Below are 13419 nucleotides of genomic sequence, written 5' to 3'. Positions count from 1 at the left end.
CTGAGAGAATGGGCACTTTTAAAGAGCAATCATCTGACCTAATTTAGGAGTGACTTTAGAGTTACAATGAAGCATTAACTGTGCAGTTAGACATCGGAAAGTCTAGACATTGATGTGAGCAGATGCTCACTGTCAGTGAAAAAGTAAAAAAGCTCATAGAGTGATTTCAGGCAAATAAACTTCAGCACAGTAAAAAAAGGGAGGGAAACTGAGCTGAGCCCACTTTATCCAAAGTCCCAAACTTCACCTGATGTCAGCGGCAACATCATTTCTTCTTGCATGTTTTAAGTGGTGGTGCTTCAACACTAAGGAAAAGGAACAAAAATCTAATAGGAGAGGTGAGGTTACAAGTAAGTCTCAAATAATCTTCACACTACATTAATTCTGGGCTTTCCCACTAGTTTACAGAAATCTGTTACCTTTTGTTCTACTACAGAGATATTAAACTGTTCGGGATGAGCTCAGAGTTTTTGCCTGTTTGTACAACACTTTGCACTTAGAAGACTTAACCAGTGATTAGGGCTTGTAGCCATTACAGAACAATAAGATTACTAATAAGCTAGATTAAATACAATTCTGTCTTGCTGCTTTTGATCTAAAATGTCTTTAGATTTACAGATTATTGTGTAGCATCTATTCTCAGACTGTGATGGAAAGTCAACTAAGCTCTTTTGCAGAGAATAGGAGACTTCACTACTTAAAAAAATTAATAAGATTGCACTGTACTATAAAATTAGGGCCAGAGGAATAGCTTAATTCTCATTCCAAAAAGGAATGAGAATTTCATTCTGAAATGTAGACTTTTGAGTGCTAGCAATACTACCACTTAGTCTCTGGGATTATGTGCCACTGTTCTGGGCCTGAATCCCTGATCCTTTAGAGTGTACAGAAGGAATATCCAAGAGAAGAGCACTGTAAAAATTCTCAGATATATCAGATAACTTGAAATTCCTTTTGATAGGTGCCAAAAATGATTTCCTCGCTGACTAGTCTGAGGCTAAAGTTGCATCAACATTAAGGAAAAAAAAATCATTATTATTATTATTACTAAATCATCATCATTTTACTCTTTTTGAAGGACAGCGCTCTTCAACTTATTTTTAAAACTCCTTAAAAATAGTTGTAAAATATGGAAAATTATGCATGTTTTTGTTCCCTTTTGATCCTTCCTTACGATCTCCAAAGCAAGGGAGTTTAAAATATAGGAAAAGACCTAGCTCTTGCAGGCTGAAAATTGTTCTCTATTCTCTTGAAATGAGAATTTTGTTCTGTTTTGCAGAACAAAAGCGAAGTATGGGCAAGTTGCTCTGAAGCCTAAACTGAAATCTCTATTACTTGTCAGGCTTTTTAGGTCCTTACCCTTACTTGGGTTTCTGATGTGACTGAATAGCCCTAAGGAAATGGGGCATGGGGAAGCCCTAAAATGTTTAGGAAAACTCTGAATTTACTCTGTGAAGTGTTTAGTAGCCAAGCTGCATGTATATGTTTGTGTACATCTATTTTTTCCCTTCAGTATTGACTTTGAAGGCAACAAGAGCATTTTGTGTTCCACTAATCAATGCCTCCTGGTTATATTGATTTACTGAGCTTATTCCATCAGCTCTGGTCTGCCTTTTATTTCCTGCTTTTTAGTTATACACTCTTTATTAATTTCCCTACTCCTCGTAATAGCCTAGGTACTGAGAGAGGAAATATAAGTATGTGAAAAATCCTGTATGCCATGCTAGGAATGAAAACAACTCCAACCCTGCTATTTCCCTGTGTGGTGCAACGTGCGATTTAGGAACTGGAGAGTTGCAGCAGCACTCGGGTTGCTGAAGGGCATATCTGACTGCCCACTTGTTCAGTTAATAGATTTGCTCCATTTGGAGGGCAGCTGTAGTGCGTGAACTAGAATAAGCCCTTTTTGGTGCTGATACTCTGTATAGAAAGGGGACAGTCATTTTCTTGCTTGCTTATAGTAGGATAAGTCTTAAGTGGTTCCCCTGAAGCCAAAACATTACTTCAGGTACACAGTGATAGTTCACTCAATTCAATTTATTCCACCTTAGCACCATGGGGCAGATGATCTCTTGCTATTTTTTTTTTTTTTTTTGGTGACAGTCTATGGTTAATGCTTCCTTCAACTGAGGGGAAGGAAGTGTTAATTTTCCCAAGGAAGAATTGATGCTTACCCTGACCAAGCTGGTGTTAAGAGGCTTTTCAGAGATGAGCTGGCTCTGGGGAGGTTTCCTAGGTTGGTCCATGCACCGCAGGAACGCAGATAACCTGCCCCGGAGCCCCAGCCGGCTCTCCCTGTTCTTGCAGCAGGCACCTAATTTAACACCCCTGCTTCTCTCCAGTGGCAAGTGATGCTCTGCAAAGGTAGAAGCAGAAAGGTAGAAAAAGCAGTAGCAGTGTTATTCATTTTTTATTTTATCTAGAGCATCCTAGTTACAAATCATCCCAGCTGAGCGTTGACCCTACAGCTAGAGCACAGCAGACTATGAAGAAGAGCTCAGGTAAAAAAAAGATTCCTGTCTCCCTTCTTTGAATTGGAGCAATAATAAATACCAACAGATAACTGAAGTTACTGTGCTTAAATGAAGAATATATAGGAGCCTGAAGAAAAGGAAAGGAAGTTGTTGTGGATCAAGTTTGAAATAGGCTCTCTACACTCTGTGGAAAAACATTTGCTACAAGGTACTAATATACATACATCGTCTCCATACAGCTTGTTCTGGAGAAGCACTTTTCAGTGAAAATACCTCGTGTCGCATGTCTAGAGATTTCATTCACTTCTATTTTACCTCTTTTTGTGTGTATTTTCATTCCTTCTGTCTTTTCTTGTCTCTTCTTTTCATGCTTCCTTTCATATCCTCTTTTCCTGCATGTTCGCACTGTCTCCCCTTCTCCAGAAAAGGCTGCTACGATTCTGAGCATACCTCCACGTTACCAGCTCAGAGGTACCTGCAGCTCCGTGGGCACAGGGACACCCCACATTTGCACAGCCAACGCGCTGCAGGAGCACCGCCACGCACCGGACCACGGGGACCCCGCAACAGGCCCAGCACTCACTTGTATGGACATGTGTCCCTCTGATTTAGCACAGAATTCATTTTATTTCCTGACCAGGATGTTTTGTACAGGGACAGCACTGTGTTAACACCACTGTTTTCTGAAATGGTAATGAACCATGACCTGTGGCCAAGGGTTGTTTGTGCACCTAACAGAGACTAACACTGGTGCTATCCAGTATTAAGATAATTAGAGCTTTGTGCCCTCATTTTGCTGGTTTCGTGTAATAGTTTTTTTTCTGGTTTTGACTCAAAGGCCTGTGCTTCATCTTGCCACTGGGGTTTGTCCTCACAACTATCTGCTCAAGGTGCAAAAGAATTAGCAGCTAAAATCAGTACCCACTAGAAAATGTCCCTATTTACCAGAATACAAGGGAGAAATACTACTACATCTGCTGATTTAATGATTCAAACACCATCCTGCCTTCTCAACTTCCCCTGAAATGCTCTGTTTCTCTCAGGAAGCCCTCAGTTATGAAGAGTGAATATTGGGAATATTCCAAAGAAATGTGTGTTTTGTTAAAACCTGTTTAGTGCCTTTGTCAGAGGCACTTTGACATTTTCATGAGGAAAAGTTTCTGCAATGTAGGGTGGTGTTTCTGCTCAATCTGCTCAAACTGAGCAAGACACCAGGCTTGGCCAAGGAGCTTATGGCTCACACAGAGAAATTAAAAACTCTGGTGCGAGTCCCTTTGCTAAGGCACCTAGGGCAGCCAATCCACCAAAATGCAGGAGGAGGACAACAGCCTAAAGGTTATGGGCCATCACTCAGTGTTGTGTTGTTCTGAGGGGGGCTCACTCTCACCATCTGATTTTCTGCCAAGAAAAAAGGAAAAGGAAAAGGAAAAATCAATACCAGTTGTGATATAAAAGAAACTCACATAGGTAGAAAAGCCAGATAAACTTCTGGAAATATAGCTTGTTTTCAAATCCTGAAGTCTGTCTATTTTTTTCCCAGATCTTTTTGGCTGGTTTAAGGAAGGATAGAACATCCCCCTGCTGACCCTGAAATTGTTGCTTTGGGGTCATCACGGGACAGAAGAATATTCTAAGTCTCAACATATCATACACAGCCGAAGGGCCCAAGGAATAGGAAGTTCCTTTAGACATTTTTTAGTGCCACCTGGATTTCTGAAAGTGCCAGTCTATTTGCATGATTGCATCTTTCAATTTTCCAAGAAATTAAGCAATCATCTCTTCAGGCTAGCTGCACTTTTCTGTTCCTATGTCCACTGAGAGGGAATTCCAGGCTCTTTTTTTACTGGGGATTGAGAAAAGTGGACACCTAACTTCAGGCATTTCTATTTGTTCTCTAAAATTAGGTACCCAAAGGAGACATAATTAGAAGCCCCTCCTGAACATGTGCGGACTGCCCATCTCCACTTCCCACGTATGGGACAGGGATAAGAGTGCGGTGCTGGTGCAGCTCACGGTGCTATCGCTCGCCCAGGGCTCGGCAGCCCCCTCAGCAGCGGTGGTGCCAAGGAGAGCCACTCCACAGCATCTCCTAGGGAGACATCAAAAAGCTACTCTTAAAAAAAGCTGAACCAACTGCCTGGCACATGGGGCTGCTGCTCATTGGTGGTGCCATCTGTCCTTCCTTCCTCCCACGGGAACCGGGCTAGCCTGAGCCCAAGCAGCAGGTCCATGAACTCTGCCATGAGTCTGAGAGCTCTGGGAAAAGGGAAGAGTCAGGGGAAGAATTAAGAGGGAAGATGGACAAGGGTGGACATGGGATTGTAGAAGAGCACTGGCTGAGGGATTGACCTATGCGCACTGAAAATAAGTAGAGGCCCAGAGGGCCTTTTTATGCTCATCCAGCCATGCACACAGTGGGGAAACACGTTGTCTCTGGCCATTAGAGGGAGCTTGGTGTAAGTGCCAGGAACCCTGGGCCGACCTGGATTGCTGAAGTGGCAATGCTGAGGGCACCCCAGCCAGCCTTTCTCTCCTCTCTTCGATACCCTGAGCAGACTTGCACCAGTACTGTGGTGGTTATCATGAGATAAGGGTGCACTTGCCTCTGAGAGGGCAGAAGCACTGTTGGCTCTTCCTTCTAGGAATTTCTTTTCACAGAGGCTGGGATTTCTGTAAGAGAAGTTTAATAGTTTCAGAGCAGATCATATGTGGTCATAGCTTCCATTAGACACCTTCTGTCTTATGATAAACTCGCCAAAAACCACAGCTGGAGTTGTCTCAAACCTATTTACTGACTGGCTCTGCTACACCAGATGGTCTTGGTCACATTTCACAGAGCCACAGAATAACCAGAATAGGTTGAGACCTTTGGAAGTCATTTAGTACAACCCCCTGGTCAAGCAGGGTCACCTAGAGCAGGCTGCCCAGGACCCTGTCCAGGCGGGTTTTGGATATCTCCAAAGATGGAAAGTCCACAGCTTATCTGGGCATCCCCTGTCCTTGTGCCAGCACCAGCCCTTTTGCAGCCGCACACCCAGAGGTTTCAGCATCTGGCTGGGAATTGCTCTGGGTTGCTCCTCTCCTCTGTCTCGTCATCCATCTAGTTAGCGATTAGATAAAGGAACAAATTATTGTGGAGTGTCTTGTCACTGCATGCAGCCCTTCTGTGATGTGCACACGCGTGCTGTGGGAAGTAAAAACTAATCACGATTGCTTTATCCGCTGCTTAAGGGAGGTGAGATATTTCCTGGATGCGTGGGAGGAGAAGGAGATGGGACAAGCTGCTGCCATCAAGCACACGAGCACATGCAGATTGCTCCTGCCGAGTAGCTGGGACGCAGCAAAACGTTATTGCTGCTAGCCTGTGTTACATATTCAAGAACTTCAATTACACATGGAGAATGAGTGAAAATTTTCAGTTATCGTGGCTGTGGAGAAAAACTTGAAATCTTGTTCGTCAGTGCTCAAAAAGCAGAAACTAAATAAGATGTACCATTCACTATTGCACTCTTGATTTTTGAGAGCTTTTGTGACTTTTAAATACCTGAAAATGGCAATTTTGTTTTTGGCCAACAGGACATATTTCAAAGGCAGGTGTTGCCAAAAAAAATGTGTGTGATAAGTTGTCACATCTGCTGCTTTTCTCTGGACTTGTGCTTCTTTCTAGCTCTTTGTTTGGTTTATCTGGCTTGTAAGATTAGGAGCACTGCAGGGCAGGGATGGTCCCTTGTCTATATATTTGTACTGTGTCTTGCCACTTGTAAAGGAAGCAAGTAATCATCACTCTTGCTGCTTTTATGTCTACTTGCACAATAGAAATAATTAATAGTAATAGCAGTGCTTTGCCTATCTGCGGCTCCTTTCATCTGAAGACCTTTAAAGTGCTTGACAAGCATTAATTAAATTAGCTTCCAAGTACCTGGAGAGTGAGTCAGATATAATGATCCCTACTTTGCAGATGAGCATGCGGGTGGCACACAGAGAAGCGCAGGCTAACTGAGTGCTTACAGTTAGTCAGCTGAGGCCGTGTTTCGTTCATGGATGGAGGTTGCTCAGCACTTCTGAGGCTCTGGGTGATTTCTCCAGTGCCCAAAGGTGAGTTTTGATGGTCTACTTCTTATTTCCAAAGCACACAGATACTGGACCTGCGTGATCTGCCCGAAGTCTTGCGGGAGGTGTGAGGAGGCCTTTCAGGCACTGTGATTCATGGTCTGCCATTCGAAATGCTAGCCCGGATTGAGAAAGGAGGAAGCTCACCTTATGCCATGTCGACATCAGTGGGAGTAGGCACAGCTGAGGTGACTCTGCTTGAGTTATTCCTGGTTTCATAAACGTAAGTGGACTCCAATGCAGGAACACCCTGGCAGCCTGGGGCAAGCCAGCCTCGACTCAGAGCCTGGCATGGCCACTCTTGCCTTGCACTGCCTTTCACTTTGTAAGTCTTTTGGAGAAGGATCTGTATATGGGCTGCTAAATTTGTTCAATGCTGTATGCACAGTGTGGCCTTGCCAGGCTGTTTCTCTGTCAGTGTTTATAAGGCTCTTCTTACAAGGAAAGATGCCAAGAGCCCTAACTCAACACTTAGGGGTTAGGACTTAGGGGCTTATTCCACAATTGTCTTCTTTCCCGGATGTCTTGTTGAAACCAAGACAGCGCTCTGCACCTCCCAGGATTAAACTCATCAGGGGAAAAAAGAGACAGGGTAAGAGCAGGGCAGAGGAGAGGAAGGATCCTTGAGCAGGAATTATTTGAGATTTGACACTAGTTCTAAATGACTAAAACAGGCAAATTACATTTTGGAAACCACAGCAAGCTCTTAAAAGAAAGTCTCAAGTGCTGTTGGGTTGTTTTGGGGAACAACTGTGTGGAGGGAAGGGAAAGCTCTTTTTCTATACACTGTGTTTTTTCTTATTTAGTACTAGTCTTGGGAGCTTTCCCCTCTGCCTAGTGGGACTCTGGCCATAAGAAAGACTTATTTATATAGGATGCAACAGAGTCAGTGAAGAATGGTCTATATTGTAAAACTTTGTAGACACAAATGAAAAACTTTCCAAGTGTCGCGTCATCTGCACATCCCACACATCATGCCTTTTCACTGCAAGCAACCATCCAGGCTTCCAGAAAATCATGTTGTATTTCCAACTTGCTCTTTTTCAAAGATAGAAGTTGGACAGGAGTTATCCAGACAAAAGTTGCCCCTTGATAGCTCCTTCACCACACACAGTAGACCCCTTGTGAAGCATCTTTGGTGGCATGCATTTTATGTTTTATAGCACTCTTTGCAATGCTTGATAGAGGTGAGGCTGCTAAAGGAAACATTTTGGAAGATCCTTGTCATATATGATCACATCACTTCTTTCTTTCTTTCTTTTTCTTTTTTTTTTCCACCTAGCACTACTCGTTGCCTTCCTTTCTGCTCTCTGCTTTAAATATTCATGCTTAGTTTTCCAGTGTTGCTGTTTCTTACTACAACTCCCCTATTTACCTGGAGAGAAAAGAGGGCAATGATCTCATAGCAGGAAGCCAAAAGGGCCAAGTTCTCTCTAGAGTAAGTAGGTCAGCACCATGAGAAACAGTCGAAGGGGATCCCACGAGGCCCACGGCAAGGCTGGAGGAGAGTTAAGCCCGTGGTGAAGCTGCTAAGGGGAAAGCCAAGGTAGCCCTCGGCACTGACACTCCTCCAGCAGGCAGGCAGCCAAGGCAGGCCTGGTGGGGATGAGAAGGGTTCCTTGTGCAACTAAGCCACTGACAGGCATCACTGCTGGGAAGAGGGAAGGTCGAGCGGGACCTCAACCTCCACCCCCACTGTGCGCTCAGAGGAACAGAGGTGGACAGGGAGACTGGTGGGCAGGGAGGAGGGCTGTTGCTTTGCTGGGTGTGTTGGAAAGTGCCAGGAGCCTGTTCCCTTCATGCACAAGCACATGGAAGTTACCTAACCTTCTTAAATTTCCTCATTTGTATAATAGGGTTAATGAAGAGTGATGACGTAAAGTTAAGCCCTTTCATGTTTGTTAGGAACTACAATGGGCAGCACCATAGAAACCCATAAATAATGTGCCTTGAAGTTCTGTTGAGGTACTAGCCTTGTTTTAACAGTGCAGATATTACATGAGTTGCTACACGCAAGAAGCTTCTCTTAATTAGGATCAAAACTTCCCTTTTTTTAGACTTGCTCTAATGACTTTTGAGGCTGAACACATTTCACTTGCTCCGTCTTTCTGGCAATTCATTATAATCACTTCTTCAAATTTACAGCTCCCTTTCTGTCCAATGTTAGACATCTTCCATGTCATTGTTGCCTTCTTTCAATATCTTTGACTTTTAGTTTTTTTCTCTCTCATGTATTATCAGTTTATCATCTAAAGCCTAAATTCATCTTTGACATTTCTCTGTGCCCTCGTCAGAGCAGCTGTATGATTAGGTTCAAACACACAGTGAAAAAGAAATAAGATGTGAGGCTCGTTCTTATAAAAAGGGAGATCTCTTTTCCATTTCAAACCTTGGCTCAAGGCTTATCTGCAACTGGAAATGTACCAAAACAGCTATTCTGCAAGAAGAATGTGTACAGAGATGCAGAGAGAAAATTAATCTGCCATTATAATCTCCAGACAACCTTGTGAAATTTCCAAGTACGACCCTGACTTTGGTACATGGACTAAGCCCAGATAGAAGGAGGGCAATACCAGGGAGCTGTTCGGGTCCTGACATGAGATTCTGGAGGGCTGGAGCCAGCCTCAGTCCTGCGACAGGGACTTCTGGATGGAAGTGAGTCAGACTGGATCTGTGGGCCAAATGTAATGTGGATTATAGTTGCTTTTCTAAAATCCATCCCAGTTTCCTTCCTTTGGCTCCATGTAACTATTCTTTGAGGTTATAGTGTGTTTATCACTTTTCAACACTTTTTTTTTGGTCTTTCTGTCTCAGAGAGACTTTTAGTGCATCTGGGAGTAAGGAGCTATACATGCCAAGAAAGGCTTTCTTGATTAAGCCCTATCCAGCATTGCAGCAGAAGTGCTGAAAATCTTGGGGAAAAGACTCCAAATGATGAGTGCATATTCAAAAGATTCAGCTAATTCAAATAAACCTTGTGTTCCTATTGAAGACTACCAAGTAAGATTTGCCTTCCAATCACTGCTGTTGCAACTCAAAAGATAATTAGAAAGTGCAAGGGGGGTTGTTTTCCACTGATGTACTATGAAGTTCTTATAATAAGAGTTTGCGGCTGGAAAGTATGAGAAAAAAATGAGGAAGGGGAAGAATGTCTTGGTTCAAAGCCTGGTGTGGAGCTTGGGTGGGTGCAACTCAGATCCCAGCTATGCCAAAGGCACTCTTCATCGCCTTGAAGTAGTCACTACAGGTATGACTCCAGGTTTGGTGGCAACACCAGCTGACGGAGGTCTTATGGTGGAATCAATGGATCAGTTCCCCACCCTGGGCTGAAGCTGACACAAACTGACATGGCAGAAGGCCCAGGGATGAGTGTGTAGGAGCAGGATCTGCACTGCTGTCCAGCAAAAGCAGAGGGACCAGTGGAGTTACTCTGCTTGAACATCAGCTCACCATCTGCTAAATGGAAAATATAAGATGGGTTTCGATAGTAGGTACTCTGAATAAAGTGCTCATTTCTGAACTTGTGCCACAAAATTTCAAGGAACTGAGGAAAAAATCCAAAAATCCAGAAATCTCTCTTCATTGACCTAACAGTCATAATGATGTTAACTTCTATGTAATTCAGTAAAATTAGTTTAAAGCAGGTATGGACTTTAGAGGATTAAGTTGAGCTTATTATTGCAAACATATTCCTGCTGTTCCTGAGAAGCTCCATTACTGATTTTTTCAGAGTTTCAAGATGCTAGTACCCTTCATACCTACGAACATCACTACAAAACCTGAGAACCTAGAAACCCACTTGCACTAATTTTAGCCTTCAAAGGGGCAGAAGTTCTTGAAGGAGCCAGTATCCAGCCATTTTTTGCTGAAAGGATCCTCAGCAAAGGGACAAACTTAATCCCATTACTTTACTGCCTGAAGGGAATTACCCAGAAATTTTCCTGATGCAAGGAAGCTATTCTTTCATCTTTTTTTCTGAGTCATGCCTACAGTACCTCTCCGGAATGTAAATGTGTCTGGTTTTAATGATGTGACAAGGTAATTAAGTGGTAATGCGTGGATGCAAAAGGTATAAAAGGTGCCAGATCTAGTAAATGCTGAAGCCAAGCTAAGGCGTTTACCAGATTTACAACACTTTTGCAGATATAAGGTGCTAATATTCAGACCTTATTACTGTTACACAAAGAAATTTCATAGTAAGAGACAAAGATATTAACTTCATATTTGCATTTTGAATATGTATTCTGGCAAACATGCAACTGGGCCCCAATGAGAAGCAATAGGAAAACTAGGACATAACACTATTATTATTTAAATGACAATAGGGCAGCTCAGAATTAGACACTCCCCCTTCCTATTCTGCATTAGCTTGGTGCAATATAATTTAGATGAGCTTATATAAATAAATGCATGTTAGACATATAATAGAAATCTTTAGTTAGAAATAAAGCAAGATAAAGTCAATTTGCCTGGATGAAATTTGCCCTGTATCTGTCCTTTAAATTTCTCCAATGACAGTAAATGGTTGATTTAAGCAGCAAAGTGTATGCAATCTCATTCAAGGTGCGTGTTATCCTCTAACTAAACACATTTCCTATTCAGATACAAAACTCAGACTATGTTATGACAATAATCACTTGCATAACAAGTACCCAGCTCTGGACACTCAGTTATTTGTATGGCAGAGTCGAAGCTCATAGTTTGCCTGGGCTCAGAGGGCAGCTATTCTGGATGGGGGAAGAATGCACTGTGGCAAGCTGCAGGGTCCTCGGCCCTGTGCAAAGATCGCAGTGAAATTCTGTTAACCTCAAAGTGTCACCTTGGCCTTTGCACAGCTCCATAGCCCACCACCTGGCCTATAATTCCCAGCAGCGTTGCACATTTGACAGCTAGTGGAAAAAAATCTCTGCCTGTCCTGCACTCATTGCCTCTTCTTTTGCTTTCTAATTATGCCTTTTAGAATCGCAATGCTGTTAGCTGGCATCATTTGAGTAACAAATGATGACACGACAAAGCAATGGAAAAGGAAGATGATTTTTAAGTAATGGTATTTTGGAGGAGAGAACAGAATGACGTGAGATACTGAAAGTCTGGGCAGTGTGTGATTTACAAAAAAAAAAAAAAAAAAAAAAAGTAAAGAGAGGACAACCTTGCAAAGATGATCAAGAAATTGGTAGCTGCCAGATCCATGACCTTTGTGCACCATCTATGTCGCTATATCACTTCTCTTCCCACTATCTATCAGTTCATTGACTCGAGATAGACAACATCATCTTCTATCGGAGTGACTTCCATCTGAGGCGCTCTAACTTTTAAAACTATGTTAAGCTCATTATTTGCAATTGTCAGACTGTATTTTTACTCATGTATAATGGGCTTTCAGTAATCATGTCTAAAGAGATGCAATACATAGACGAAAGAAATGGAAAGCTTCCTTAATAAGCTCCTCTGCATGCTTTCTGAATGTAGTTGAGACTCACCATGGCTAGAAAATGGGTTGATGTGAATTGCATTTGCTTTTTGAGTGAGGTATGTGTGATTTCAGAGAAACATGCATGCCAGGGAGAAGCATTCAGTGCAGCCAGCCCTGTGAGTAGCTGTAGCTGTAGCATGGAGCTAGAGGGTGAACTTCATGCAGCCACCATGTAACAATCCATTCACATTGCTGCATTGGATTTTGCCTCATGTTGTTTAACATGTCACTACGAAGTTCACCTGGGAAGCCTCTAATACCTTTACCAATGAATAAGCATTAACTTGGCAAGGAAGAGGTCAAAATTCTGGAGCTGGAAGGGGAATTTCACAACTGTTAAAGCTGTGAATGAATCTCAGGTGAAATGCTGTATTCCACAATTACAAATTTAAAAGTCTTTAATCACTGAAAAATAGTATTTTGCAAAGTGTTTTGGTACTTAGGTAACTTCTTGGAGATGTTAAGTTTAGAGTTCATAGTCATAGTGGTTTGTACTTAGTTTTGACAAGACATAATACAGATATCCTCTTAGCGAAAGTTAGGCTAAAAGGAGGAGAGATTTTCTAGAAAGCTATGTGGATATGTTAGTTAATAAGTTCAATAAAAAAGTAATCACTGCATACCTTAAATTTTAGGTATCAAAATGGAAAATCTTTAAAGTGGAGTCTCTAGTCTCTAGTCTCTAGTTTTCAGAAACCTTTGTTGCACAAGGTGTCTCACTGTAAAAATGAATATGTCTGGATCCCTCATCATATCAACAAATAGGTCAGAAAAGCCTAGAAATTGGAACAGCAATGACAAAGTTTCTCTTTTTCTCTCTGATAATTATGGGGTGTGATATATATCACTGAATATACCATTATCATTGAATTAAGGCTGAAAGATGCTAGTTTAAGAAATCTCAGAAGGTTTAACAAAGTGAGCTAATAAAATCTTTAAAAGAACAACAAAAACAACAACAATGAAAAGCATTTTGAAAGACCAGGAAAAAAAAATGAAAAAGCAAAATGTCCCAACAGGCCATATCATGCAGTTTGAAAGAAGAGGACCAAAAAGCACTCCAGCTTTGGAAAAAAAAAAGGCGGGGGGGACTGCCTGACTGTCTCCTGACAGGTAAGTGAGCAATTTGGGCATTCACTGAAGGACTGGCGGGAGTCCTGTCATGGTGTCAACCTCCTCCCTAGCCCTGCTCTGCATAGCCAGGCTCTCTACCTATCCCAGTCCTAACCTGTTGAAAAGGAGGAGCTTTGCTCTGACCATTCCTTATTTATAACTTGTTGAGAGCCAGGAGGGAGGGGTGAGCTCCCTGTGGTGCATCCTGCTGCTGCCTGCCCGCTGCCAGCCTTGCAATCACAATTACAA

Source organism: Tinamus guttatus, unplaced genomic scaffold (genome assembly GCF_059628265.1).
Source record: "Tinamus guttatus ecotype Peru unplaced genomic scaffold, ASM5962826v1 Tinamus_guttatus_pri_ptg000150l, whole genome shotgun sequence".
In the NCBI taxonomy this organism is placed as follows: domain Eukaryota; kingdom Metazoa; phylum Chordata; class Aves; order Tinamiformes; family Tinamidae; genus Tinamus; species Tinamus guttatus.
Note: the sequence above shows the minus strand (reverse complement) of the source record.